Source organism: Callorhinus ursinus, unplaced genomic scaffold, assembly GCF_003265705.2.
Source record: "Callorhinus ursinus isolate GAN/ISIS: 27379988/994484 unplaced genomic scaffold, GSC_fseal_2.0 scaffold4, whole genome shotgun sequence".
Taxonomy (NCBI): domain Eukaryota; kingdom Metazoa; phylum Chordata; class Mammalia; order Carnivora; family Otariidae; genus Callorhinus; species Callorhinus ursinus.
The window spans coordinates 97,269,995-97,296,962 of record NW_027397066.1 but is presented as its reverse complement, the minus strand read 5'-3'; the positions used below and the strand labels follow the sequence as shown (position 1 = coordinate 97,296,962).

General features: G+C 34.1%; 1 pseudogene; it reads right to left on the bottom strand.

Annotated features, from left to right (window-relative positions):
* Positions 1–14,706: 14,706 nt before the first annotated feature.
* LOC141372493 (activated RNA polymerase II transcriptional coactivator p15 pseudogene) overlaps positions 14,707–26,968 on the bottom strand; it is a 54,962-nt pseudogene continuing 42,700 nt past the window's right edge.

Genomic DNA, 26,968 nt, shown 5'->3' with positions numbered 1-26,968 from the left:
TGATTTGCATTTCCCTGATGATAAGTGATGATGAGCCTCTTTTCATTTCTGTTGGCCATCTGGATGTCTTCTGCCCATTTTTTAATTGTTTGTTTTTTGGGTGTTGACTTTTATAACTTCTCTATATATTTTGGTTACTAGTCCTTTATCAGATATATCATTTGCAAATATCATCTCCCATTCTGTAGGCTGCCCTCTAGTTTTGTTGACTGTTTCTTCCACTATGCAAAAGCTTTTTATTTTGTTGTGGTTCCCATGGTTTATTTTTGCTTATGTATCCCTTGCCTCAGGAGACATATAGTGAAAGAAGTTGCTATGGCCAATGTCAAAGAAATGACTACCTGTGTTCTCTCCTAGGATTTTTATGGTTTCAGGTCTCACATTTAGGTCTATAATCCATGTTTAATTTACTTTTGTGTATGATATACACTTTCTACATTCTTTTGCATGTAGTTGTCCAGTTTTCCCAACACCATTTGTTGAAGAGACTGTCTTTTCCCCATTGGATATTCTTTCCTACTTTGTTGAAGATTAATTGATCATATAATTGTGGGTTTATTTCTGAGTTTTCTATTTTGTTATATTGATCTATGTGTCTGTTTTTGTGCCAGTACCATATTATTTTGCTTACCAGAGCTTTGAAATATAACTTCAAGTCTGGAATTGTGATGCCTCTAGCTTTGTATTTCTTTTTCAAGATGGCTTTGGCTAGTCAGGGCCTTTTGTGATTCCATACAAATTTTAGGATTGATTGTTCTAATTCTGTGAAAAATGCTATTGATATTTTGATAGGAATTTCATTAAACATTTAGATTGCTTTGGATAGTGTAAACATTTTAACAATATTTTTTCTTCTAACCTGTGAGTATGGAATGTCTTTCCATTTCTTTGTGTCCTCTTCAATTTCTTTCATCCGTGTTTTATAGTTTTCAGAGTACTGGTCTTTCACCTCTGTTAATTTTTTTCCTAGGTATCTTATTGTTTTTGGTGCAATAAAAATGTATTGTTTTCTTGACTTCTCTTGCTTTTATTTTTTTTAAAGATTTTATTTATTTATTTGATGGAGAGAGCACATAACTGAGGGAGCACCAGGGAGAGGAAGAGGGAGAAGCAGGTTCCCTGCTGAGGAAGGAGCCCGATGTGGGGTTCAATCCCATGACCCTGGGACCATGACCTGAGCCAAAGGCAGATGCTGAACTGACTGAGCCACCCAGGCATCCCTTGATTTCTCTTTCTGGCTGCTTTATTATTGGTGTATAGAAATGCAACAAATTTCTGTACATTGAATTTGTATCCTGTGACTCTACTGAATTAGTTTATGAGTTCTAACACTTTTTGTGTGTGCAGTCTTTAGGATTCTCTATATTTAGTGTCGTGTCATCTACAAATAGTGAAAGTTTTACTTCCCTTACCAGTTTGGATTCCTTTATTTTTGTTGCTTAATTGTTGTGGCTAGGACTTCTAGTACTATATTGAGTAAAAGTGGTGAGAGTGGATATCCTTGTCTTGTTCTTGACCTTAGAGGAAAATCTCTTTTTCCTCATCAAGGATGATGTCTGCTGTGGGTTTTTCATAGATCACCTTTATTACATTGAGGTATGTTCCCTTTAAACCTATTTCGTTGAAGGTTTTTATCATGACTGGATGTTATACTTTGTCAAATGTTATTTCTGTCTCTATTGAAAGGATCATATTGTTCTTATCCTTTCTCTTATTTTTTTTTAATTTTTAATTTTTTTATTTTTTTAAAGATTTTATTTATTTATTTGACAGAGAGAGAGAGACAGCAAGAGCAGGAACACAAGCAGGGGGAGCAGGAGAGGGAGAAGCAGGCTTCCCACTGAGCAGGGAGCCCGATGTGGGACTCGATCCCAGGACCCCGGGATCATGACCTGAGCCGAAGGCAGATGCTTAACGACTGAGCCACCCAGGCGTCCCCTTTCTCTTATTGATGTGAGGTATAACATTGATTTATGAATATTGAATCACTCTTGCAACCCAGTAATAAATTCGCCACTTGATGGTGGTGAATGATTTTTTTTAACGTCTTGTTGAATCTTGTTTGCTAGTATTGTATTGAGAATTTTTGCATCTATGTTCATAAGAGATATTGGCCTACACTTCTCTTGAGAGCTTGTTTGGAGGTTCTAGCAGGGGAGTGCAGCTACTCGCATACCCTTGACCGAAGAATGGTCCTCTCCTCTATCGGGGAAGGTCGTCCTCTTCGACAGAGCATGCAGCTTCGGGAGGGATGCACATGCAGTGGTGAGGGAGGAAGGGGACACTCGCCTAGCCAGCCAGATCAGCCGAATCAACCCTGGTGATCAATGGGGTGACAGATGTCGCAGCCAGATCGCCCTCACATCCTACACTTCTCTTTTTTAGTGGAGTGTTTATCTGGTTTTGTTATCCAATAATGGTCAATAATGCTGGTCTCATAGAATGAATTTGAAAGTTTTCCTCCCTTTTCTATATTTTGGAATAGTTTAAGAAAGACAGGTATTAACTCTTCTTTAAATGTTTGGTAGAATTTCCCTGTGAAGGCATCTCATCCTGGAGATTTGTTTGTTGGTAGTTTTGTTTTGTTTTGTTTTGTTTTTTTGACTCAATTTCTTTGCTGGCTATCAGTCTGTTCAAACTTTTTATTTCCTCCTATTTCAGTTTTGTTGGGTTATATGTTTTTAGGAATTTATCCATTTTGTCTAGGGTTGTCCAAATTGTTGGCATATAGTTTTTCATAGATTGTATTTCTGTGGTATTGGTTGTTATTTCTCCTCTCTCATTTGTGATTTTATTTATTTGAGTCCTTTCTCCTTTTTTTCTTGATAAATCTGGCTAGAGGTTCATCAATTTTATTATTTTTTTCAAAGAACCACCTTCTGGTTTTATTGCTTTGTTCTATTGTTTTTTTTATTTATTTCTATATCATTTATTTTTGCTCTAATCTTTATTATTTCCTTCCTTCTGCTGGTTTTAACTGTTGTTTGTTGTTCTTTTTCTAGCTCCTTTAGGTACAAGGTTAGGTTGTTTGAGATTTTTCTTGCTTCTTGAGGTAGGTGGGTATTGCTATAAACTTCCCTCATAGGACTGCTTTTGCTGCATCACAGAGGTTTTGGACTGTTATGTTTTCATTTTCATTTGTTTCCATGTACTTTTAATTTATTCTTTGATTTCTTGTTTGATCCATTCATTGTGTAGTAGCATGTTTTTTAACCTCCATGTATTTGTTCTTTCCAGATTTTTTCTTGTGGTTGATTTCTAGTTTCATAGCCATTGTGGTCAGAAAAGATGCATGGTATGATTTTGATCTTCTTGAATTTGTTGATGTTTGTTTTGTGTGCTAATATGTGGTCTTTTCTGGAGAATGTTCTTGTACACTTGAAAAGAATGTGTATTCTGCTGTTTTTGGATGGAATGTTTTGAATATAACTGTTAAATCCATCTGTTCCATTGTGTCATTATTTCTTTGTTGCTGTTCTATTTAGGTGATCTGTCCATCAATGTAAGTGCGGTATTAAGTCCTCTACTATTATTGTGTTATTATCGATTAGTTTCTTTGTGTTTGTTATTAACTTATTTATGTATTTGCATACATAAATATTTAATGACAGTCTTCAAATCACTCTCTGGTTTAATGACTTGGATGTGGATGATATCTAGTTAAAAATGTGGGATGGGGTGGGCTCAGGGTCCTCCTACTTTGCCATCTTCCCAAGTTCCCCCGGCTTGTGTTTTTAATTCTATATCCTAAAAGTGCTGCTAATTTTAATTCATCACAAGCTGTTACAATTAAGAAAAAATTGAAATTTTATTTGAAGGCAAAACGCTATAAGTTACTGGCAAATTAAATGCTTTCCGGGTAATTCATTACCCACAAAATAAAGCCTATTTAAGATTAAAGCTTGTTGCATGATATTAAACCCATATCACAGCAGAACAATTTTTTTTTTAGATTTTTATTTGAGAGAGAGTGAGAGAGAAAGAGAGAATAAGCAAGGGAAGGGGCAGAGGGAGAAGCAGACTCCCCGCTCAGCAGGGAGTCTGATATGGGATTCAGTCCCAGGACCTTGGGATCATGAACTGAGCTGAAGGCAAGAGTTTAACTGGCTGAGCCCTCACAGAACAAAATTGAAAGTAAGCCCCACATTATCTTCCATGTAGACTCTAAAGGCTTTGGTTTTTAATTTCTGATATTTAGTTATTAGCTCAACAGGTTGAGGTTTCTGCTTTAACTTGGATAATGCTTTTGAGTGTTGGGGATAAATAAAAAAAATATATAATCTCTGACTTCAGTGTGCATGTGTATGTATGTGTGTGCTGTGGTATGTAAATAACCTACAATGAAAGGTTGCTGATTCAATTTTTAAAATATTTGGACCAAATACTCCCTGTTGTCTCTGAGACTTAAAAATATATGACATATTTAGTTATAAAATTAGACAAAAACATTTGTAAGTGATAAAGCAAGGAAAATGATCATCTTCTAGATTGCTGGATTCCATTATGCACACTCTCATTGTTTCCTCAGGCAGAGTCTTTCTCAAACACAATCACTTTTTACTTCTTTTGGAGCTTTAGCATCATTTTTATATGAATCAAATATATTTGAGTTCAAACACAGACCACACACACACACACACACACACACACACACACACACACATACACACTCCAAAACAACCTGGAAAGAAAATGTAATATTTAATTCTTTTTAGAGACCATGAATATGAAAGATTTAGCTAGTATTAAAGCTGGCATTATTTAAGTTCATCTCATGTTTTTCCAAATTCTCTAGAATACTGACTGAATAATGTGTGAAAGAAATTTTCACTGTAAAACATAATTAGAAATTACTAAACATTGGAAGAAAAAGTCACAGTGTAATTTTATGAAGTATAATATAGCTTTTAGATTACCTGAAAATTCCAGATACTTTTAACTCTTTAATTGTGTTACATATTTTACAGTAAAACATAACTTTTCTTTGACGTTTATGTCAAAAATATGTCCAATAGTTAAGGATTTTATTTATTTATTATTTTTTTAAAATAATTTATTTATTGGGTGCCTGAGTGGCTCAGTCATTGAGACTTCAGCTCAGGTCATGGTCTCAGGGTCCTGGGATCGAGCCCCATATTGGGCTTCCTGCTCAGCGGGGGGCCTGCTTCTCCCTCTCCCACCCCCCCTGCTTGTGTTCCCTCTCTCGCTGCATCTCTCTCTGTCAAATAAATAAATAAATAAAATCTTTAAAAAAAAAGAATTTATTTATTTTAGAGGGAGAGAGAGAGAGAATATTGAGCACACTTCCTGCTAAACACAGAGCCTTATGCAGGTTTCAGTCTCACAACAGATGAGATCATGACCTAATCCGAAAACAAGAGTTGGATGCTCAACTGACTGAACCATCCAGGCACCCCTAGTTAAGGATTTTAAAAATAAGCTTGATGCTTTATTTATATTTGTATAAAAGATTCCCAAGTGAGAATATTATACCTCTCCTTCTTTGCTTCTTTTAGTTGTCTTTTTTATTCTCTATCTTTAAAATATGTTCATTCCAGATCAGGACTTTTTAGGTATATATTGTTTTGTTTTAATTAAAGATTAGTGAATTCTAGCACCTATTTCATCTCATACATTTGAATTTGAGCCACTGAAGCTAAAAATAAGACTTTTTATGGAACCAATACTCTTTCTACATCCATTTCTATATTATATGATAAATATGTAAACACCAAAAAAATAAAAGCTGAACTTGGCCTACTCAGGAATAAATAGTGTAGACAGCGTTTCAATTAACAAATTTTTCCTCTTTGGAAATGGCATCAAATAGAGTGATTTTATTTTATTTTTTTAATGTGGCAGATAGTGTCCCTTTTGAAAACACGGGGTAAAAGAACATTTTTATAATCACATTAATTCAACAATCAAGGAAAACTATCTTTGAAAAGTCAAGGAAAAATATACAGTGCAGGTATTTTGTCTTTCTACTTTATCTCTTGTTTTTTTTTGTTTGTTTGTTTGTTTGTTTTTTACTCTAAAAGAATAAGGAGAAAAAGCTTCTTTTGGCTCCCTATAGTTTACATTACATTGTCTAGCAGAATTAATATACTATGGTTTGTGTCCTCAAACTTGCACAAACTACTACAGATTGCAAGAACATTTTGGTCTCTGAGCAGCATTTCAAGTCAAACATTACAGTCTTGTAGACCATTTCTGTGACTAATCTCAAGCAACAGTACTGGTGTTATGGCTATCTTTTAGAGATTGAAGTGCTGCTAATCTGAAAATGAAATCCAATGTTGTAAGGATAAGCCTATTGAATTACTCCAAAAAAACGTTGTCAAAGGAAATCATCAATATTTATTTTCTCAGTAAATTTATATGTTAAAAATGCATTTATTTTATATATAAGGATTTGTCAAACCTAACTGATGAAATTATTAAAATACACAGAACTAGTTAAAGAAATCCATGTGCTAGAAATGTTGAGATGGAAAAGGAAATAGATATTTAAGGGGAAAAAACAAAACAAACTTACCAGATTCAAATACAACACACACAAAGGTTTTAAATAAAGAGAGTTAAGAAAGTTCAAATCCATAAAGAAATAATAAAAGATTATAAACTGGTAAGAATTTAAAAAAAAAAAGAAGAAATAAAGTAAAAAGACAAAACACCTGCATTGTAGGGCGCCTGGATGGCTCAGATGGTTAAGCGTCTGCCTTCAGCTCAGGTCATGATCCCAGGGTCCTGGGATCGAGTCCCACAACGCGCTCCCTGCTCCTTGGGAGCCTGCTTCTCCCTCTGTCTCTCTCTCTCTCTCTCTGTCTTTCATGAATAAATAAAAATAAAATTAAAAAAAAAACACCTGCATTGTATGGTTTTTCCTTGACTTTTCAGAGATATTTTTCCTTTGAAATAAGTAAATAAATAAATAAATGTAAATAAAACTTTCTCTTTATTAACAAATCCACAAAATAAAAAATGTAAAATCCATTCCTTTTTAGGCTTTAAAGTGCAAAAGAAAAAGAAAAAGAACATATTTGAATTAAATATAATTAAATAGTATTTAAGAATTTAGGTAGTGTTTTGATAGGGTATGATAAAATATAATAAATAATATAAAACAGCAGTAAAAATAAAATCAAAGAAATTAAAATGACCAGATAGTAAAGGAATTTTATACTAATATTCAAATGATATTAAATGTTTAATTCATAAGGGAATAAAGCAAATCTAACCTAGAATATAAAAAAAAAGGCAAAGCCTCATTATATTGATTTTCTTTAAGGAATTAAAGATATTATCTAAACAGAATATTTTTAAAAATGGGTTTGTAAAGAGATCATTCATACCTTTTGACATCTATATTCATCAAGAAATAAATATGCAGAGTATATAATAATGTTAGTGAGTTACTGAGTTTACTATTTCAATGTAGATAATAATCAAATTAAATTTCTCATCTACTCTAGGATATTGCTCTAGCAATTCCCAATTTTCTCTTCCAAGTTGTGATTTTTTTTTTTTTTTTTGCCCAAGGTCCCACAACACATGCAAAATCAGAGACATGTTGGTGGCATTTTTGGTGGTCTTCTCCACCAAAGGAGAAGAGAATTAACAAAATTAATTGAGGGACCCCACTGAGGGAGGGTCCCCTCAGTGCTGAAACTGAGGTAAGTGTAACTGGGAAGGGCATATCTACCAAAGTGTGGGGGTGAGGGGGTGTGAGGGTGGGGGATGTGGGTTGCTGTGAGCAAGGTAGGTAGTGAGTGTGAGTGCCTTGCTGGTTCCTTCACTTGGCCTTGTATTTATGCTGGGGTCAAGGCGGGGAACTGGTGCCTGCCAGCTCCTTTGTTCTTGGAGTGGTCTCTTTGTGATCTCTGCCTCTCTGGACCATGCTTTGAGATGAGTAAATAACTGCCTCCCATCTGCCCCTGGTGTTTCTCAAACTGCTGCTTTCTTTCTGCGTTTCTGTTGGCTGTTTGTCACGCTGTCTCATTAAGGGCAGGGACTCTGCTTCCTAATACCCTCTGAGTTCTCCCAGAGTAGAGCCCACAGATTTTTAAAATTCTAGGCCTTAAGTCCTGCTGGTTGTAAGAACTCATAAGATTTGGGCCCTCTTCCTTTCAAAGCCAAGTGTTATGGGGATTTGACTTCCCCAGGCAGGCTCCCCAGTTTAGTAGTCTGTTTTTCACCTTCTCCATGCTACCAGCTCCCTCTCTACTGCAGAAGGCCATGGTGCATTTTGCTCCCCAACTGCATCTTCGCCCTTCCTACCTTCTTAGATTTGGCCTCTTCTCTACCTTTAGTTGTGGGGTTTGTTTTTCCAGTGTTCAGATTTTTTGTGGGTTATTTATGCTGATGGCAGTGTTATCTAGTTGTACCCATGGGATAAGGTGAAGTTAGTGTCCTTCTACTCTATCTTCCCAGCCTCCCCCCATTTATGATATATTTTTAAATAATGCTTAACTTAAGGAGCTTGCCTTGCTGTTTTTGTTAATTCTCTTAGGAATTTTATTACCTTCATGTCATTGTTACAAGCTTAAATAATTGTTAGTTTCTAAGCAAGAGTATTTAAAAATTTCACACTTTGATGTGAACAAAAGACATCATGTGATGTCAGGAAAACCTGCCTGATATTTAGGCATGTTATTTATTTATTAGACTCAATACTTGGTCTAATATATACATACATATGTAGTTAAATATACATATGTAATTAAATATGTATATTTAATTATATATATAATTTTTACTTATAATAAAAATTTTCATTATCTTTTATATGGGCGTGTAAAACATCAGCATAACCAGCATTTACCTCCCTGTAGGTAGAACATCAAAGAATTAAAGTCAAAAAAGAGCTGGAAGACATAGAATGCTAATATAAGTAATTAGATACTAAATAAATATTTGTTCAATGAATGAGTATATAGGCAAACTTGACATGAGAGAAAAAAGACTTATGACCTCTATTCTATAAGGGTATAGTGAGAATTTTTTATTTAAACACAACTTCAGAATTCACTAAGACTTACAAAACCAAATAGAAAACAAGAAAATAATTTAAAAGTATGACTCTAGGAGTGCCTGGGTGACTCACTTGGTTAAGTGGTTGCCTTTGGCTTAGGTCATGATCTCAGGGTCCTGAAATTGAGCCCCACATTGGGCTCCCTGCTCAGTGGGAAGTCTGCTTCTTCCCTTCCCTCTGCTGCTCCCCCTGCTTGTGCTCCTTGCTTCTCTCAAACAAATAAATAAAATCTTAAAAAAAAGTATGAGTCTAAGTTTGAGATGATAGCAAATATAATCATCTAAATTCAAAGAATTCCTTCTATGTAGAGGGAATATGCTATTATTTTATATAGATTACTTATTTGAATTCCAACAAAATTTATTTGAGATATTATTCCATTGTATTGATGAAGGGATTGAAGCTAAGACATATTAATATGCCAGAGGTGACATAGTCATTAAAAGAATTCTTGAGACCATCTGTTTCTGGAGACAGTAATTGGTTCTTCCTATAAATTTAGTTTAAGTTTTCTGAATAATTCTAACAGTAAATGCTAATTTCAGTTCAGTTGATTAATGAATAAGTCTAACTTGATGGATATATGAATCACTAGCTTTGATGTTTGACTTGTAAATGGTAGTGTTTTCTATCTGTATATAATAAGCCTGAGGTACATTCTGGCAGTACCAAATGGATTTTTCATTAGATCAGTGTAAGATAAGAACAGTATAAATTAGCCATTGTTTACACATAAGAGAAAAATAATATAAATATTCCCAAATTATTCCTCACTCTAAAGGAAATAGAATACATATGTATTTTGCATGCAGAATGCAAAGGCATACAATTCATCCGTTATTTACATATTATTCTTTGAAAGTCAGTTTATGTGGCGTTCTATTGGAACGATGCGACAGGTGCATGGCTGCATGGTCGAAGGTGGAGAACTTCACTGAGGCCATATTACAAAGCACAGTTCAATAAACTTGGGTATTGCAAAATAATACACACATTTTAGGTGAGATCTGAGTAAGCCTTCCATTTTTTGCTGCTGTCAATAAGTTGAAAGAGAGACTTGTCATTTTTGTTTAAAATAGTAAAAGTGCTTTCAAATGAATGTTTTTGTGACAAGGTAGACTGTTAAATTGTCTTTTGCATCTTGCATTTTGACCATTAATCATATAAATATGGAGCAGTAACATTGAAGAGGTGTGTTTCTAGCTATAACAAAAGCATCCTTGTCACAAACGTCAGTTATATATTCAGCAAGAAATATGAAAGTAACACAACATTATTTTGGCTCTAGAGAAGGACTTACTCATACTGTTCACTAGAAAATACACTTTTAGATTATTTCTGTTGAGAAATCTGGCAGTTTATCTTTCACTCGCAGTATCCCATCCCTCACTGCCATGTGCCTGTTTTAGAAGACTTCAAGGTACAGTATGTGGGGAAAAAACGACAAAAAACCATATGATACTCAGATTTTTTTAAACATTTGGATTAACTAATCATATTGCAAATCTTAAAATCTGTTAAATGTAGAGTTCCAGAAAGATTTGCATTTTTTCCTTGTTTTTCATATTGCTGCAGCATCTTAATCAATTTAACAATTTTACTACCTCAAAGGAACTAGATCATTTATATTTATATTTTAAAAACTCAAAAGTTTTGCTAACAGTTTATTAATCTAACCAGTTTTATTGTATTTCCTTTATTGTGTTAGATCCTTGGCTATGGATTAGTTGCTCAATAGAGACTTTGAGCAATTATCCAGGTAAGGACAGTGCTTCTCAGTGCCTTCCTGTCCTCTTGATTTCCATTTCCTTCATTCAGATATTTTAAATGGATTTTTTCAGGGTTTGACTGAATTATTCACCAACCAATGTGCTCTCTCCACATATTACATGAAGATAATATCTAAAGTGGCCCTCACTCTGGTGTCTTATCCATATTCCTTAGAATTCTTACATAAATGAAATAGAATTTCACTATAGAGTTACTATCTTCATTCATGTGTTCTTGTACAGAATGCACTAAAGCTTTAACATTATGGATAGCAAAAAATTATAATTTTTATCATATCAGAGTAGGCGGTAAATACATCAGTGCCATATATGAGAAAAGGCATATAACTACTGACTTTTTAAATTGCTTTTAATACTTATTTGTATATTCTTTACCCTCATTCCTTTAGGAAAAATGACTAAAATGAAGCTCTTTCTTGATTCTTTGATTTCTATTTATTTTTTCAAGAATAGTATCTCTACAGGGGCTCCTGGGTGGCTCACTCGGTTAAGCATCTGCCTCCGGCTCAGGTCATGATCCCAGGGTCCTGGGATGGAGTTCCATGTCAGGCTCTCTGCTCAGCGGGGAGCCTGCTTCTCCCACTCTCTCTCTGCCTGCTTGTGCTTTCTCTCTGTCAAATAAAGAGATATAAATGTAAAATACATCTCTATACTATTTCCTTTAGAATGAGGAATAATTTGGGAATATTTAAGAATTATTTTTCTCTTATAAAAAGATAAATAAAAATCTCAAAAAAAGAATAATGTCTCTACAATACCACTGTATATTTTCCTCAAAGCTTTGTTATGAGAACAACAAAGAGAAATGCTAGAAATGTGTGTTATAAAGTAATAGTGGGATACGTACAGTCAGACGTATTAAAACATCTCTTACAGTATTCATAAATCTTGGTATCTTTTCTGAACCATAAATAGGTATCACTTTCTACTCTCTCTTATCTGGATCCCTTTATCCCTTTATAAGGAAATCTATTGCCAGAGTAGTAAGGTTCAAGGTGATAGCTCATTGTGATCCTCAGGCAAGTACTGATGTGTCTTTTTACCACTATAGATAAGTTTACATTTTTTAGAGACTTATGTAAATGACTTCATGCAGTATGTACTCCCTATTATTTGACTTCCTTCACTCAGTATAATTATTTTGATATTCATCCAAGTTCTAGTATGAAATAGTTTATTCCTTTTTATTACTGAGTAGTATTTTAATTTTTTTCTTAAGCAATTATATAAAGTTTCTCAGGTCATGTCTGTAACACCTTAGATAATGTTCTAAAAAATGTCAATATGTTATATTGTTAAAAAAAAGACATTCCTACAATTTAGCCAAATTAGTATATTCTAAATGAAACTAATCTTAGAATTCATAGAATTCATTTGATATCATAATTGGAACAGTTGGTTTTTTGCTCATGTATAGCAAAAACTGCATATTTAAAGAAATGCACAATAAAAAATGAAGTTCAAAAATATAGCTCTCTTGAGATACTGAACAATAATGAATTATAGAAAGTTCTGTTATAAATGAAATAAAATGATAAATGGCCAAAGTAAAATGGGAGATAATTATATTTGTTGATAAACAATATGATTAATAAATTAAGTTCACTTGCCAAAAAGAACAATGGTATGCTAAATTTTTTAAACAGAATTTCAGATAGTATATTACTTTTTTATTTCTCATGTGAAATAAAAAAGTAAGCAAAATTATTTGAATTAATAATTATTGAAGGGAACACAACCAATTTTTAAATGTTTCCACTAGAAAATTATTTTATGCCTGTTAAGCATGTAAATTGGGCCGCCATCTGGCTTTTAATAATATGATGATTCTCCAATGACTCCATGAACAAACCACACTTCATTCAAATTAATTATAAAACCCAAATAGTCACAAACAAAGCTTCTGGTATTCCATGTAATTGGTCCATCCTGGAGCCACTTAAAATATGGCTATGCAAATTTAAAGGTACATAATAGATAACAGAAAACATTTCAAAAGGAAATGAAGATGTGGTCATTGGATAAGAACAGCTTGCAAATGGAGTATTCAGATTTTGAGAGTTTCAAGTATTCATCAAAAATAAAATTAAGCTAAAATATAAAAAAATGAAGCTATAAGATAAATATAGAAATACAGTTGTGCATTTCTGCCACACATGCTTAAGACTTCTTTAAAATAAGATGCTTAAGTATGAGAACAAGTATGATGAGTAAATCACTTAGTAGGGAGTGAGGTTTATACTATACTGGTTTGCTCACTGGTGTTTATGCATTCATTCAGAAATATATTAAATTCTCATTATGAATAAATGCCAAGTTAGGTGTTGATTTGACATTTGTAAACAAAACAAATATACTCTGTCTTCATGGAGTTTACAGTCTAGTTGTAATTCAGGAAATTTACTGATATAAAATATGTAATTATAAAAAGTGGCAACAGTGATGAAGTAACTAAAGAAATAACAGGGTAAATTACTCTATACTGAGCTAGTTAAAGCCTGTCTGAGGAGTTTAATTTTAGCTGAGCTTTGAAAGAACAGTTCATATGAGTAAAATAGAAACATAAAATATAGGAAGAGCTGCTCTTCTAGGGCAATATTTATTTTTTAAGATTTATTCATTTATTTTAGAGGGGGGTGGAGAGCGTGCGTGGAGTAGAGAGGCGTAGAGGGAGAGGGAGAAAGAGTCCCAAGTAGACTCCATACAAAGTACAGAGCCCAACATGTGGCTTGATCTCATGATAGGCACTATGTTGTTTTTTTGTTTGTTTGTTTATTTGTATTTTCTCATGCAAACATGTATTACTCTCCACCTTTTTCTTCTTCATTAAAAAAATTGTTTTCTTCCATAGGTCTTTCAAGCAAGAGACATTTGACAGCCTTAAACAAATATGATGCCTTAAACAATGGTTTTGCTAAAACCAGAGCAGTCTTTTTTATTGTTATGTTAATCACCATACATTACATCATTAGTTTTTCATGTAGTGTTCCATGATTCATTGTTTGCATATGACAACCAGTGCTCCATTCAGTATGTGCCCTCTTTAATACCCATCACCAGGCTAGCCCATCCCCCCACCCCCCCTCCCCTCTAGAACCCTCAGTTTGTTTCTCAGAGTCCATAGTCTCTCATGGTTCATCTCCCCCACCTATTTCCCCCCTCTTCATTTCTCCCTTCCTCCTGTCTTCTTTTTTTAACATCTAATGTATTATTTGTTTCAGAGGTACAGGTCTGTGATTCAACAGTCTTACACAATTCACAGTGCTCACCATAGCACATACCCTCCCCAATGTCCATCACCCAGCCACCCCATCCCTCCCACCCACCACCGCTCCAGCAACCCTCAGTTTGTTTCCTGAGATTAAGAATCCCTCATATCAGTGAGATCATATGATATATGTCTTTCTCTGACTGACTTATTTCGCTCAGCATAATACCCTCCAGTTCTATCCACGTCATTGCAAATGGCAAGATTTCATTCCTTTTGATGTCTGCATAATATTCCATTGTATATATATAGTACCTTTTCTTTATCCATTCATTTGTCGCTGGACATCTTGGCTCTTTCCATAGTTTGGCTATTGTGGACATTGCTGCTATAAACATTGGGGTGCACGTACCTCTTCGGATCCCTACATTTGTATCTTTGGGGTAAATACCCAGTAGTGCAATTGCTGGGTCATATGGTAGCTCTATTTTCAACTTTTTGAGGAACCTCCATACTGTTTTCCATACTAGTATTTACTGCACCAGCTTGCATTCCCACCAACACACGAACAGTGTAGGAGGGTTCCCCTTTCTCCACATCCCTGCCAACATCTGTCATTTCCTGACTTGTTAATTTTAGCCATTATGACTGGTGTGAGGTGATATCTCATTGAGTTTTTTTTTTTAAGCTTTCACAATTTTTATTAAATCCTAAACTAATATAACAGTATCTGATTTTATAAACATCATCCCATGGTAAACATGTTTAATAAGTGAAAGTAAATCAGACATCGAAGTCATTATTCTCTGCAGACTAAGCAATAAGGTAACTACACAGAACACTATAGGTAACAACATACACTTACTTGCTCAGAGTTTTCATACAAGTCATGTTTTTTTAATCAAACTATATCTCCTAATATTTAATACAGTAGAATTAGTGATTGTAGCTCTCATATAATATTTTAATTACAAGTACTTTATTGAGATAACTAATATTTTGACAGTTTCACTGACTTTCCAAATTAGTATAATATATTCAAGAAAGAGAACAAAAAAGTGAAATGAAAACTGAACATGACATTAAAGGAAAACGAAGTAAAAAAAAAAGGGAAAGTGAAATATCACTGGGGTAGAAAAATCCAAGTCTAGACATCGGGCTGGAAGAAAGCAGATCAACTATGGATTTCACAAGTCAGAGTTTATAAATTCAATGCAATACAAATCCTTTGAATGTAAAAGCCAAGGTGAAACCAACAGGTCTATAAACTGTTACTTTTGGCCTTAAACAGTACCAACCCTTGATCAAAAAGGCCACAACAGTTAAGACTGTATTACTTGATTTTATTTTACACTAGGTGGCGGGCACAAAGCAATCCTCCTTAATAAAGTTGACAATTAGCTTCACTCAGAACACTTTTAATAATGCACATAAAAAAAGTATTCATCTTACAAATTGTTCTGCAATCCAAATATACAATAGCTTAACCTTTAGAAAACAAAAGCCAATGTAAAAAGACAGATTAAAACAACTAGAACAGTACAGGTTTCATGTGGCTCTGATTTTACAGCTTTATTACTGTGTCATCAATGTCTGCAATCTGTTCCTTCAGCTGGCTCCATTGCTCGGGATTTAAAGAAATACCTTTTCTTCCAGGTTTCATTTCACCTTCTGGATCCATCCAATATTCTTTAATATCAATTAGGACTTTCCCTTTAAAGTCCCGAACACTGAGGTGCCTCATTTTCCCAAACTGGAACATGTTATCATCTCTGCTGCTGCTCTGCTTAGAGGACGACAGGGCTCTTGAAGTTTCACCAGTCTTTTGCTTCTTCACAGGTTTTTCTGGAGTAACTTGCTTTTTCCTCTTTAACTTTTTGTCAACCTCACTGTCAGAATCACTGCCAGAAGAGCTTGAAGAAACAAGTTCCTTTGATTTAGGCATTGCTCCACTCTCGCAGCCAAACCTCTTTCTGCTTGCTCGCTTGCCTCTCATTGAGGTTTTGATTTGGATTTCCCTGATGCCGAGCGATGTTGAACACTTTTTCATGTGTCTGTTGGCCATTTGGATGTCTTCTTTGGAAAAATGTCTGTTCATGTCTGCCCATTTCCTTTGTTCTTTGGGTGTTGAGTTTGATAAGTTTGATAAGTTCTTTATAGATTTTGGATACTAGCCCTTTATCTGATATGTCATTTGCAAATATCTTCTCCCATTCTGTTGGTTATCTTTTGGGTTTGTTGACTGTTTCCTTTGCTGGGCAAAAGCTTTTATCTTGATGAAATCCCAATAGTTCATTTTTGCCCTTGCTTCCTTTCCCTTTGGCGACATTTCTAGGAAGAAGTTGCTGCAGCTGAGGTCGAAGAGGTTGCTGTCTATGTTCTCCTTTAGGATTTTGATGGACTCCTCTCTCATATTTAAGTCTTTCAACCATTTTGAGTCTATTTTTGTGTGTGGTGTAAGGAAATGGTCCAGATTCATTCTTCTGCATGTGGCTGTCCAATTTTCCCAACACCATTTGTTGAAGAGACTGTCTTTTTTCCGTTGGACATTCTTTCCTGCTTTGTCAAAGATTAATTGACCACAGAGTTGAGGGTCCATTTCTGGGCTCTCTATTCTGTTCCATTGATCTGTGTGTCTGTTTTGTGCCAGTAGATAGGGCACTATTTTTAAAGACAATTTTCTTTTTTAGTTCACACGATCTTCTTTCAATAATACATCTGTATACATTACTAGATATTAAACGTATAATTATAGTTACTTTGTTAGAATCTAAGTTACCAAAACATTTAAAAATGCAGTTAAACTGGTTCATTTTAGGGGTTCCTGTGTGGCACATCTCAGCGTGGGACTCTTGGTTTTGGCTCAGGTCATGATCTCAGGGTCCTGGGATCAAACCCCGAATGGAGCCCCATGTGTTGAGCCCCGCATCATGTTCCGCACTCTGCGGAAGGTCGGTTACGGATTCTGTCCTTCTGCCCCTCCTGCTAGTGTTTCTTTCTCTCTAAAATCAATCAATCAGTCAATCATCAATCAAACTTTAAAAAAGATAAAATGGTTCATTTTCAAGTTTAAAATACCAAGCCCATATTTTATTCTGAGCAAAGATTCAATTCTTTAAATAAGGATGAGTAAATGAAATTATAGTAACAAGATGCTGTAGTATTCATGTACCTGAATATCACTTGACATTTCCAGTTGAGGTCTGTTTGAAATCCAGTGTGTAAAATACCCTAGGGTCACACCCAGTACTTCAAACTTAATATAACCAGAACTAAGTCTAACAACTACTTACCAGAATATATTTTTCCTTTTCTCCTTGCTCATTCTGTTAAAAATGACACCTTACAGTTTCAAAATTTCCAAGTGCACAATAGTTTTTCCTCCTTTATCGGTTATTTACAAGTTTAAAAGTTTGAATGATTTAATGCCTATATTACTGCAAATCAGTTTTCATTAGCAAGGCCACTAATGTATTTAAATCTTCTCTATCTCTTGCTTCAATGTCTCTAACAGACAATTGTGTTGCTCACTAGTATTCCACGACTAGCTTCAGCTCCTTCAAATAAACCACTCACCCTAGCCCAAAGTAAGTTTGCTGAATCATAGTCCTTCTCAACTTACAAAACCAGACTGGTTAAATACTAGTCTCTGAAAGTACCCTACACTTTTCTGTTGTCTTGTGTGATGCTACTTTCCGTTTTCTTCACTCATCTATTAGGAACCAACTATTATATATGTTTAACTCTTCCTCATTTTAAAGCTTTCATTGTTTTTAATAGAATATATCTTTTTATTTTTTTAAATACTACAGGTTTTTATAGTTATAGAATTTATGGCATTTCACTTAAATTATACTTAGTCGCATGCGTTCTGCTTTCTCCTAATAAGTTGGGAGTTTGAGAAAATGAACTAGAAGAGTACATTGCATGAAGTACAAATTAGTGATTTTTTTCTGGAGTTGAATTTTGAGAAAAGTAAATTTCCAGTTTCATTTTATATAAATCACTTAATGTAATATCAGATTGAAGTGTAGTATATGTTTTGGTGAACAGAGATTGCTTAACTGACCTTTAAACAAGAAAGGGCTTGTTAATGGATTCTTCCTTAATTGTTTTCATATTAGTTTATAGATCTGTCACTCTGTATACAGTTCTGTTCTAGGTAGAAATGATCCTAGATATTGCAATGAGTAGTAAAACAAAGCTTTCACACCACAGTCACTTTTAAAATTGCAGTGGAATATCTTTCACATAGTAAGTATTGCAGAGTCTCTTTCAGTATACTCCCTAACAATCCAATGGGGTATATTCAAGGACTTCATTTATCACATTATAATCTTCCAAAGATAATTTTTTAAAAAAGGTTGACTCAAAGTTGTAATATCATTTAGGGAATATAGATCTCTCATGCTTTACATTTTACTACATTCATAAACTATAAATTTATATACATGTGTACAGTGTATTCAATAAAGTTGGAATATCCTATAATAATCTATTAATATTGTTTTTCATATCCACTCTAATAGGGCCACTTGTACTTATTCATATATGTTCTTTAGTAATTTATATTCCCACCAAGAGTGCACAAGTCGTCCCTTTTCTCCACATCCTCACCGAGACTTGCTATATATTGTCTTTTTGATACTAGCCATTCTGACTTGTGTGCGGTGGTAGCTCATTGTGGTTTTGATTTGCATATTCCTCATGATTAGTGATGTTGAGCACCTTTTCATATATCTATTGGTCACCTATGTGTCGTCTTTGGAAAAATATCTATTCAGATCTTCTGCCCATTTTTTAAATCAGATTGTGTTTCGGTGTTAAGTTCTTTATGTATTTTGGATATTACACTCTAATCAGATATGTAATTTACAAATATCTTCTCCCATTTACTAGGTTGTTCATACATTTATTTTTAATCTAAATATGTGTTCATATTTAAAGTAAATTTATTGTAGATAACAGTTGTGACATGTTTTTTTGACATTTTCTGACACTTTCTGTCTTTTAATTGGTACACTTATACCATTTCCACTGAAACTGATTACTGATAAATTTTGATTATTATCTATCATATTTGTTAATGGTTTGTTTCTATTCTTTTTTTGTCCTTTGAGTTTTTATTTATTTATTTATTTATCTATTTATTTGAGAGAGAGAGAGCACAGAGGCAGAGGGAGAAGCAGACTCCCCACTGAGAACCCTGAGTTAATGACCCCAGCTGAAGGCAGACATTTAACTGACTGAGCCACCCAGGCTTCCCTGTCCTTTGAGTTTTTAACGGAGCATTTTACATGATTCTATTTTCACAGTGTATCAGTTTAAATTTTTTTAACTTTTTTTAGTGGTTATCCTAGCGTTTGCATTATACACTTAAAACAAATTCTGGTCCACTTTCAAATAATACTATATCACTTCACAGGTAGTATAAATGCCTTATAATAACAAAAGTAGTCCTAATTGTTTCTTCCCATACCTTTTAACATTGCTGCCATTCATTTTGCTTATATATACATATTTATATATATATATGCTTATAAGCATACATAGTTGAATAGTGATTCTATTTTAAACTTGTATATGGTCTATCAATTAAGAAGAATTTTTTTTTTTGTTTTCAATTCTATGGTTTTCCTTTCTTCATGTAAATCTGAGTTTCTGCTTTATATCATTTTACTTATCTCTAAAGAACTTCTTTTAACATTTGTTGCAAGGCGGGTCTACTGGCAATAAAGTGCTTCAATTTTCTTTTAGTGAGCTTATGCCTCTGGACTGGAAACTTCATACATGCATCTCAGTCCTCTACCCTGAACCCAGAGGTAAGACAGAAAAGGCTACAGTGGGATGGAGTTTGGTACTTCCCTTCCTCCCCTTGGAAGGAAGGTTGTCAATGACACTCTGATAAAACCCAAACAGGTTATGTTCTACTTAATTTCTCCATTGTTAAGAAAAACAGAAGGCTCTCTTCTTTCAAGATGGATTCTTTGCCTGTCCTCCTGCTCAAAGCATAAGGGATTTTTCTCTGAGATTCACTGTGAGAACTTTTAGACATCCATGAAGCAAAACTCACAGAAGAATGGGAGACCCTTTGATGACTGGGTCCCTCTGGAATTTTTAACAATCAGAATTGTCCACACTGAGCCTCCAGAAATTTGGCAATTACGATTAGATTTTCCTTCCTGGACAGTGCTCCCCACAAAGATAGCTAGGGTTAGCTGTAATTCTCCATGTTCACCTGTTGGTGTCTCCAGTTTTTAGTGTAGCAATTTGCCTGTAACCTCACTTGTCGGACAGATCTAAGTATTATTTATTTTTCAGTTTTTCCACCTTATTACTTGTTAAGATGGAGTAACCCCTTCCAAACTTCTTTCATGCTGGACTGGAAACAAAATTTCATATTTCTTTTTGGATTCACCTACCTCTATAGAATGTCTCTATCATTTTATTTTCGTATGACCACTCAAAATTGAACCATTTTCCCCTGTTGAATCTAAGGAAACAGAATCATTTAGTCCTAATTTCATGTTATTGGAAGAGAGAGACTGTGACTAGTCTAACTTGGTCTAAAGTAGTTGAAGTCAGATGGGAAACTCACAGTACATGCAAGCGTCTAACCCAACTCACGAAAATGACTTTCCTTTTAGAAATTACAGTTATAAATGTCAAATTGAACAATGAAAAGTAAAATTTAGTAAGTATAAAAATACAACATTAAGAATAGAAGAAAACTTTTCAATAAGGGCTTGAATTTAAGAGGGGAAACTTGATTTGTAATTTATAAAAGGTGGATTACAAAGCCAATGATGCCAAATTATCTTTCTTAATAAACATAATATAAAGAAGTCTTCACCTTCCAATCTTTACATAATCTTGACACATTGGATACAACAAATGCTTTATGACTTTTGAGACCCTGGCAAGTGTGTATTATGCATTTCACATATTATCCAAGATTTGAGACACTAGTATAATTAATTCTTAATATAAACTAATATACAAATATATTCATAAAAACATTAATAAATTTCACTTTATTGGGCACCTGGGTGGCTCAGTCATTAAACATCTGCCTTCGGCTCAGGTCATGATCCCAGGGTCCTGGGATCGAGTCCCACATCGGGCTCCCCGCTCGGCGGGAAGCCTGCTTCTCCGTCTCCCACTCCCCCGCTTGTGTTCCCTCTCTCGCTGTGTCTCTCTCTGTCAAATAAATAAATAAAATCTTTAAAAAAAATTTTCACTTTAAGTGTTTAATTTAGCTACTAAAGGACAAATACTTTTTCACCTAAGGAATTATAGTGTCTGAGACCTTCGATGAAGAGCAAGTGAGCAGGGGGTAGGACAATTGTGACAAACTAACCAAACTAATAATTGGGATGAAATGCTATAAACTCTTCTTAGGTGTACACTACAGTATATGCAAATTAATTAAGACATGTTATTCATACAAATATCTCTTCAAAGTTAATGAGATAATTTCTACTAACTAAAGTTTGTTCTTCAGACTAGAAAAGCTTATAATGTTCAGTCACAAGATATTTTAAAATATTTTTCTGATAGTTTCAAAAAATGTTTTACTGTGTCTGTATTCCTAACTAGAGATAGGTTTCATGGGAAGGACATACAGTGAATTAAAGATAACTTTATATGTTCTTTGACTAGGATAATTTTAGACTAATATCAATTAATTTATAGAAAAATATTAAGTAATTTGTTATAACTATGCTTCCACAGCTTTAAATGAATAAAACATAATGTGATTAAGGAAATTCAATTCAGAGCATATAACATATAACAAGGTTTACAAACATTTCCTTTGTAGTAATATTCTCGTCTACCTCAGAGAGTTCCATTTTGACAGATGGAAATAATAAGTAAAATCAGCAAAGAAAAAAGGGTTGTTTGACAGTATAATATCATTAATAAATACACAGCATGTGGCAAGGAAATCGATGTATTTCCATCAACTTTGGGCTTTTTCCTGAATATTTCCCTTAATGTCATAAAATTATCTAATTATATTTAGCAGCTCAGTTTATGAAACTGTAAATACAGAAAATGATTCCTACCTTAGAGAAATTATATTTTTTGCATTTATTTCTAAAGGTTTCTGTTTCTATATTATTTGGTTAAGTGATGTGTGTATGTATGTGTGTGTGTTAAATTTTCTATATAATGCCTTTGTGGAGATATTTTACCTAAAATCTCAATCTTATTGCTTTGCCACAGTGTTTGAAGACACCATGGCTAATAGTCTTCATATGTATTTTTTTATTTTTATTAAGTTTTTTATTTTAATTCCAATATAGTTAACATACAGTGTTATATAAGTTTCAGGTGTACAATATAGTGATTCAATAATCCTATACTTAGTGCTCATCATGATAAGCGTACTCTCAGTCCCCATCACCTATCTACCCACCCTCCTCCCCTCTGGTAACCATCAGTTTGTTCTCTATATTGAAGAGTGTGTTTCTTGGTTTGTCTCCCCCACCTCCTTTGTTCACTTGTTTTTCTTCTTAAATTCTGTATGAGTGAAATCAAATGGTATTTCTCTGACTTATTTCACTTAGCATTATACTCCCTACCTGCATCCACATTGTTACAAATGGTAAGATTTCATTCTTTTTTATGGCTGAATAATATTCTGTTGTGTGTATATACCACATCTTCTTTATACATTCATTTAGCAATGGACATTTGGACAACTTTCACTTGGACACTATTCTGTTCTATTGATATGTGTCTATTTGTGCTTTCATGTATTAGCCATTGTAAATAATGCTGCAGTAAACATAGCGGTGCATATATCCTTTCAAATTAGTATTTTTCCATTCTTTGGGTAATACCTTGTAGTGAAATTACTAGATTTTAAGTTAGTTCTATTTTAATTTTTTGATGTAAAGCCACACTGTTTTCCACAATGGTTGCATCAATTTGCATTCCCTCCAACAGTGCAAGAGGGTTCCAATGAGTATTATTTCTTGTGCTTTGGAGTCTAGCCTTTCTAACAGATATGAGGTGATATCTCATTGTAGTTTTGATTTGTATTTCCCTGATGATGAGTGATGTTAAGCAAATTTTCATGTGTCTGATGGCCATCTGGTTGTCTTCTTTGGAGAAATGTCTGCTCATGCCTTCTGCCCATTTTTAAATTGATCGTTTATTTGGTTTTGAGTTACGTAGGTGCTTTATATATATTGGATACTAACCTTTTATCAGATATGTCATTTCCAAATACCTTCTCCCATTCAGTAGGTTGTCATTTGATTTTGTCGATTGTTCCCTTCACTGTGCAGAAACTTTTGATTTTGATTTAGTCCCAATAGTTTATTTTTGCTTTTATTTCCCTTGCTTCAAGAGACATACCTAGAAAATCTTGCTATAGCCAACATCAGAGAAATTACTGCCTGTGCTCTCTTCTAAGATTTTTATGGTTTCAGGTTTCACGTTTAGATCTTTAATCCATTTGCATTTATTTTTATATATAATGTAAGAAAGTTGTCCAGTTTTATTCTTTTACATGTAGCTGTCCAGCTTTTCCAATACCATTTGTTGAGACTTTTTTTCATTGGATAGTCTCCCCTTTGTTGAAGATTAATTGACCATGTATTTGTGGGTTCGTTTCTGGGCTTTCTATTCTGTTCTATTGATATGTCTATTTTTGTGCCAGTACCATACTGAATTACTACAGCTTTGTAGTATGACTGGAATTGTGATACCTCCAGCTTTGTTCTTTTTTAGGATTGCTTTGGCTATTTGGGATATTTTGTGGTTCCCCACAAATTTTAGGATCATTCCAGTTCTGTTAAAAATGTTAAAATTTTGATAGGAATTGCATTAAATCTGTAGATTGCCTTGGATAGTATGGACATTTTAACAATATTCTTCTAATCCATGAACATGAAATATCTTCCCATTTATTTGTGTTCTCTTCAGAGTACAGATCTTTCACTTCTTTAGTTAGGTTTATTCCTAGGTATTTTATTATTTTGCTGCAATTATAAATGGGATTACTTTAATTTTTCTTTCTGTTCCATTATTAATGTATAGAAATGCAACAGTTTTCTGTACATTGTTCTCTACATTTTGTATCTTGCAACTTTACTGAATTCATTTATCAGTTCTAGCAGTTTTTTTGGTGGAGTCTTTAGGGTTTTCTATATATATTATCATGTCATCTGCAAATAGTTTTACTTCTTCCTTACTGTGTTTCTCCAATGTATTTTTTTCAATTTTATTATGTTAATCAATCACCATACATCATTAGTTTTTGATGTAGTGCTCCATGATTGTTTGCATATAACACCCAGTGCTCCACGCAATACAAGCCCTTCTTAATACCCATCACCAGGCTAACTCATCCCCCCACCCGCTCCCCTCTAAAACCCTCAGTTTGTTTCTCAAAGTCCATAGTCTCTCATGGTTCCTCTCTCCCTCCAATTTCCTCCCCCTTCATTTTTCCCTTCCTACTATCTTTTTTATTTTTTTTAACATATAATGTATTATTTGTTTCAGAGGTACAGGTCTGTGATTCAACAGTCTTACACAATTCACAGTGCTCACCATAGCAATACCCTCCCCAGTGTCCATCACCCAGACAACCCTTCCCTCTCACCCCCACCATGCCAGCAATCCTCAGTTTGTTTCCTGAGATTAAGAATTTCTCTTATCAGTGAGATCATATGATTCATGTCTTTCTCTGATTGACTTATTTTGCTTAGCATAATACCCTCTAGTTCGATCCATGTTGTTTCAAATGGCAAGATTTTGTGGGGTTTTTTTGATGGCTGCATAATATTCCATTGTATATATACACCACCTCTTCTTTATCCATTCATCTGTCAATGGACATCTTGGCTCTTTCCATAGTTTGGCTATTGTGGACATTGCTGCTATAAACATTGGGGTGCATGTGCCCTTTTGGATCACTCCATTTGTGTCTTTGGGGTAAGTACCCGGTAGTGCAATGCTGGGTCAGTGGGTAGCTCCATTTTCAACTTTTTGAGGAACGTCCATACTGTATTTTTAACAAGCCATGCCTTATTCACCTGAGAACACTAATAAATTATATTATATTTATATCATAAATAAACTTTCTTAATAAATATAATACAAATATCTGTCAAGGAGTCAAGGGCTCAATCTAAGGACAATAAGAATATGATGAAAAAGAGGGAAGTTTTAAACTTTAGTTTTTTCCAGGGAAATTGTAAAGATTACTGAAAGCCCAAGAGTACTGAAACAAAATGATAAGGCCTGTCAAAAGACATTTGGCAGAAGCATTTGTGTTTATACACCCCTCTCAGGAAAAGAATATTACCCAGAGGACATATGGAGACATGACAACAATTAATACCTATCTATATGGGAAAAATTTTTAAGTTTAAAAAAGACTTATTTTTTTCCACTAAATTTGTTCACTCATCAATATTTTGTGTTTGAACTGTGAAAACTGATAGAGGTTTTTAAGCTTAATATATAAACAAATCTATAGGTAGATAGATGCATCCAACATAACTACTGCAGTTATAATCATTTAACATAAATATTTTTCAAAACTAGGTGAAAATAAAAGTTTTCTATCTTTATTTGTTGATTTTAATGCTTCTAGTTAAACCTAGCAGATATTACTTTTCAATATAGTGTGAAAATCTTTTTCTGACTTTTCTTCAGGCCTACAAACCTTGGGTGTCACAGGAGAGGTCACTGTAGACAAAGAGAAGTTTATGGGCATCATATTTGATTTCACTAGTTCCTTCTTCCTATTCTTTCTTTGGTTTCTACTGTTAGAGTTGGTCTTTTTTTTAAGATTTTATTTATTTATTTGACAGAGAGAGACACAGCAAGAGAGAGACCACAGGTAGGGGGAGTGGGAGAGGGAGAACCAGGCTCCCCACTGAGCAGGGAGCCCGATGTGGGGCTCAATCCTGGGACCCTGGGACCATGACCTGAGCCGAAGGCAGACACTTAATGACTGAGCCACACAGGCACCCCTAAAGTAGGTCTTTTATTTAACACAATCTAATGTTTCTGTACTTAACAGATCTTGGAAAATTTTTACTCAGACATAAGGTACTTTAAAAAGTTCTTAAACCTGTTTATTTTCTAACTTGCTTTGTATTTTCTTCAGCATGGTTAACAGGTTTGTAAGTTTCAGTGAAAACCTTAACAAAATCCCTACTTTAACTTAGCAGAATCATTTTCAAGGCAGACAAAAAGCATGCAAATTACAAAGCAGTACTATTTTCATGTTTATATGAAGACTCAGTTTGCAATAATGGCTACACATTTACCTCATGTATTAATAGCAACAGTGCATGATGAAAATAGGAATCCAGTGAAGCAAGACGTGAAGCTCTCATCTGTAACAGTGCAGATTATATTTCCTATAACTTGTAATACAGAAAAAGCAATATGATTAGAAAATAGGCAAATAAAACTAACATGGTTATTTCCATGTAGCATATTATTTTAATAGGATAAAATCTGGAATTTTTAAAAAAGATTTATCTTTGGATATAAAATAGTGATCTACAAGAGCCGTGTTCCTTAGAATTTTTGTCATGTAAAATAGAATAATACTAGGTGCTGTATTAAACAGAATAATACTAGGTGCTGTATTAAAAAGCCACAATTATTTCAGTTGAGTAATACAATGTTTATCTTACATCAAGTTCCAGAGCAGGTCACATGATTCACTTGAATCCCCTCCAAGTGATGACTCTAAGGATCTGACTTCATTGTGTCATGTGACTTCTTTACTTTCAGCCACACTGGTAAGAAAGAGTGAGAAAGATCTCAAAGGCAAAATCCAAGTTATTTAGAAACCCCTAGTATACTTTTATTGATTTTGTGTAATGTATGCTTCCTTTGGTCCAGGATTTGAAAGTATTGAGGGAGTAGTTGTTTTATTTTACATTTTAACTTCATCTT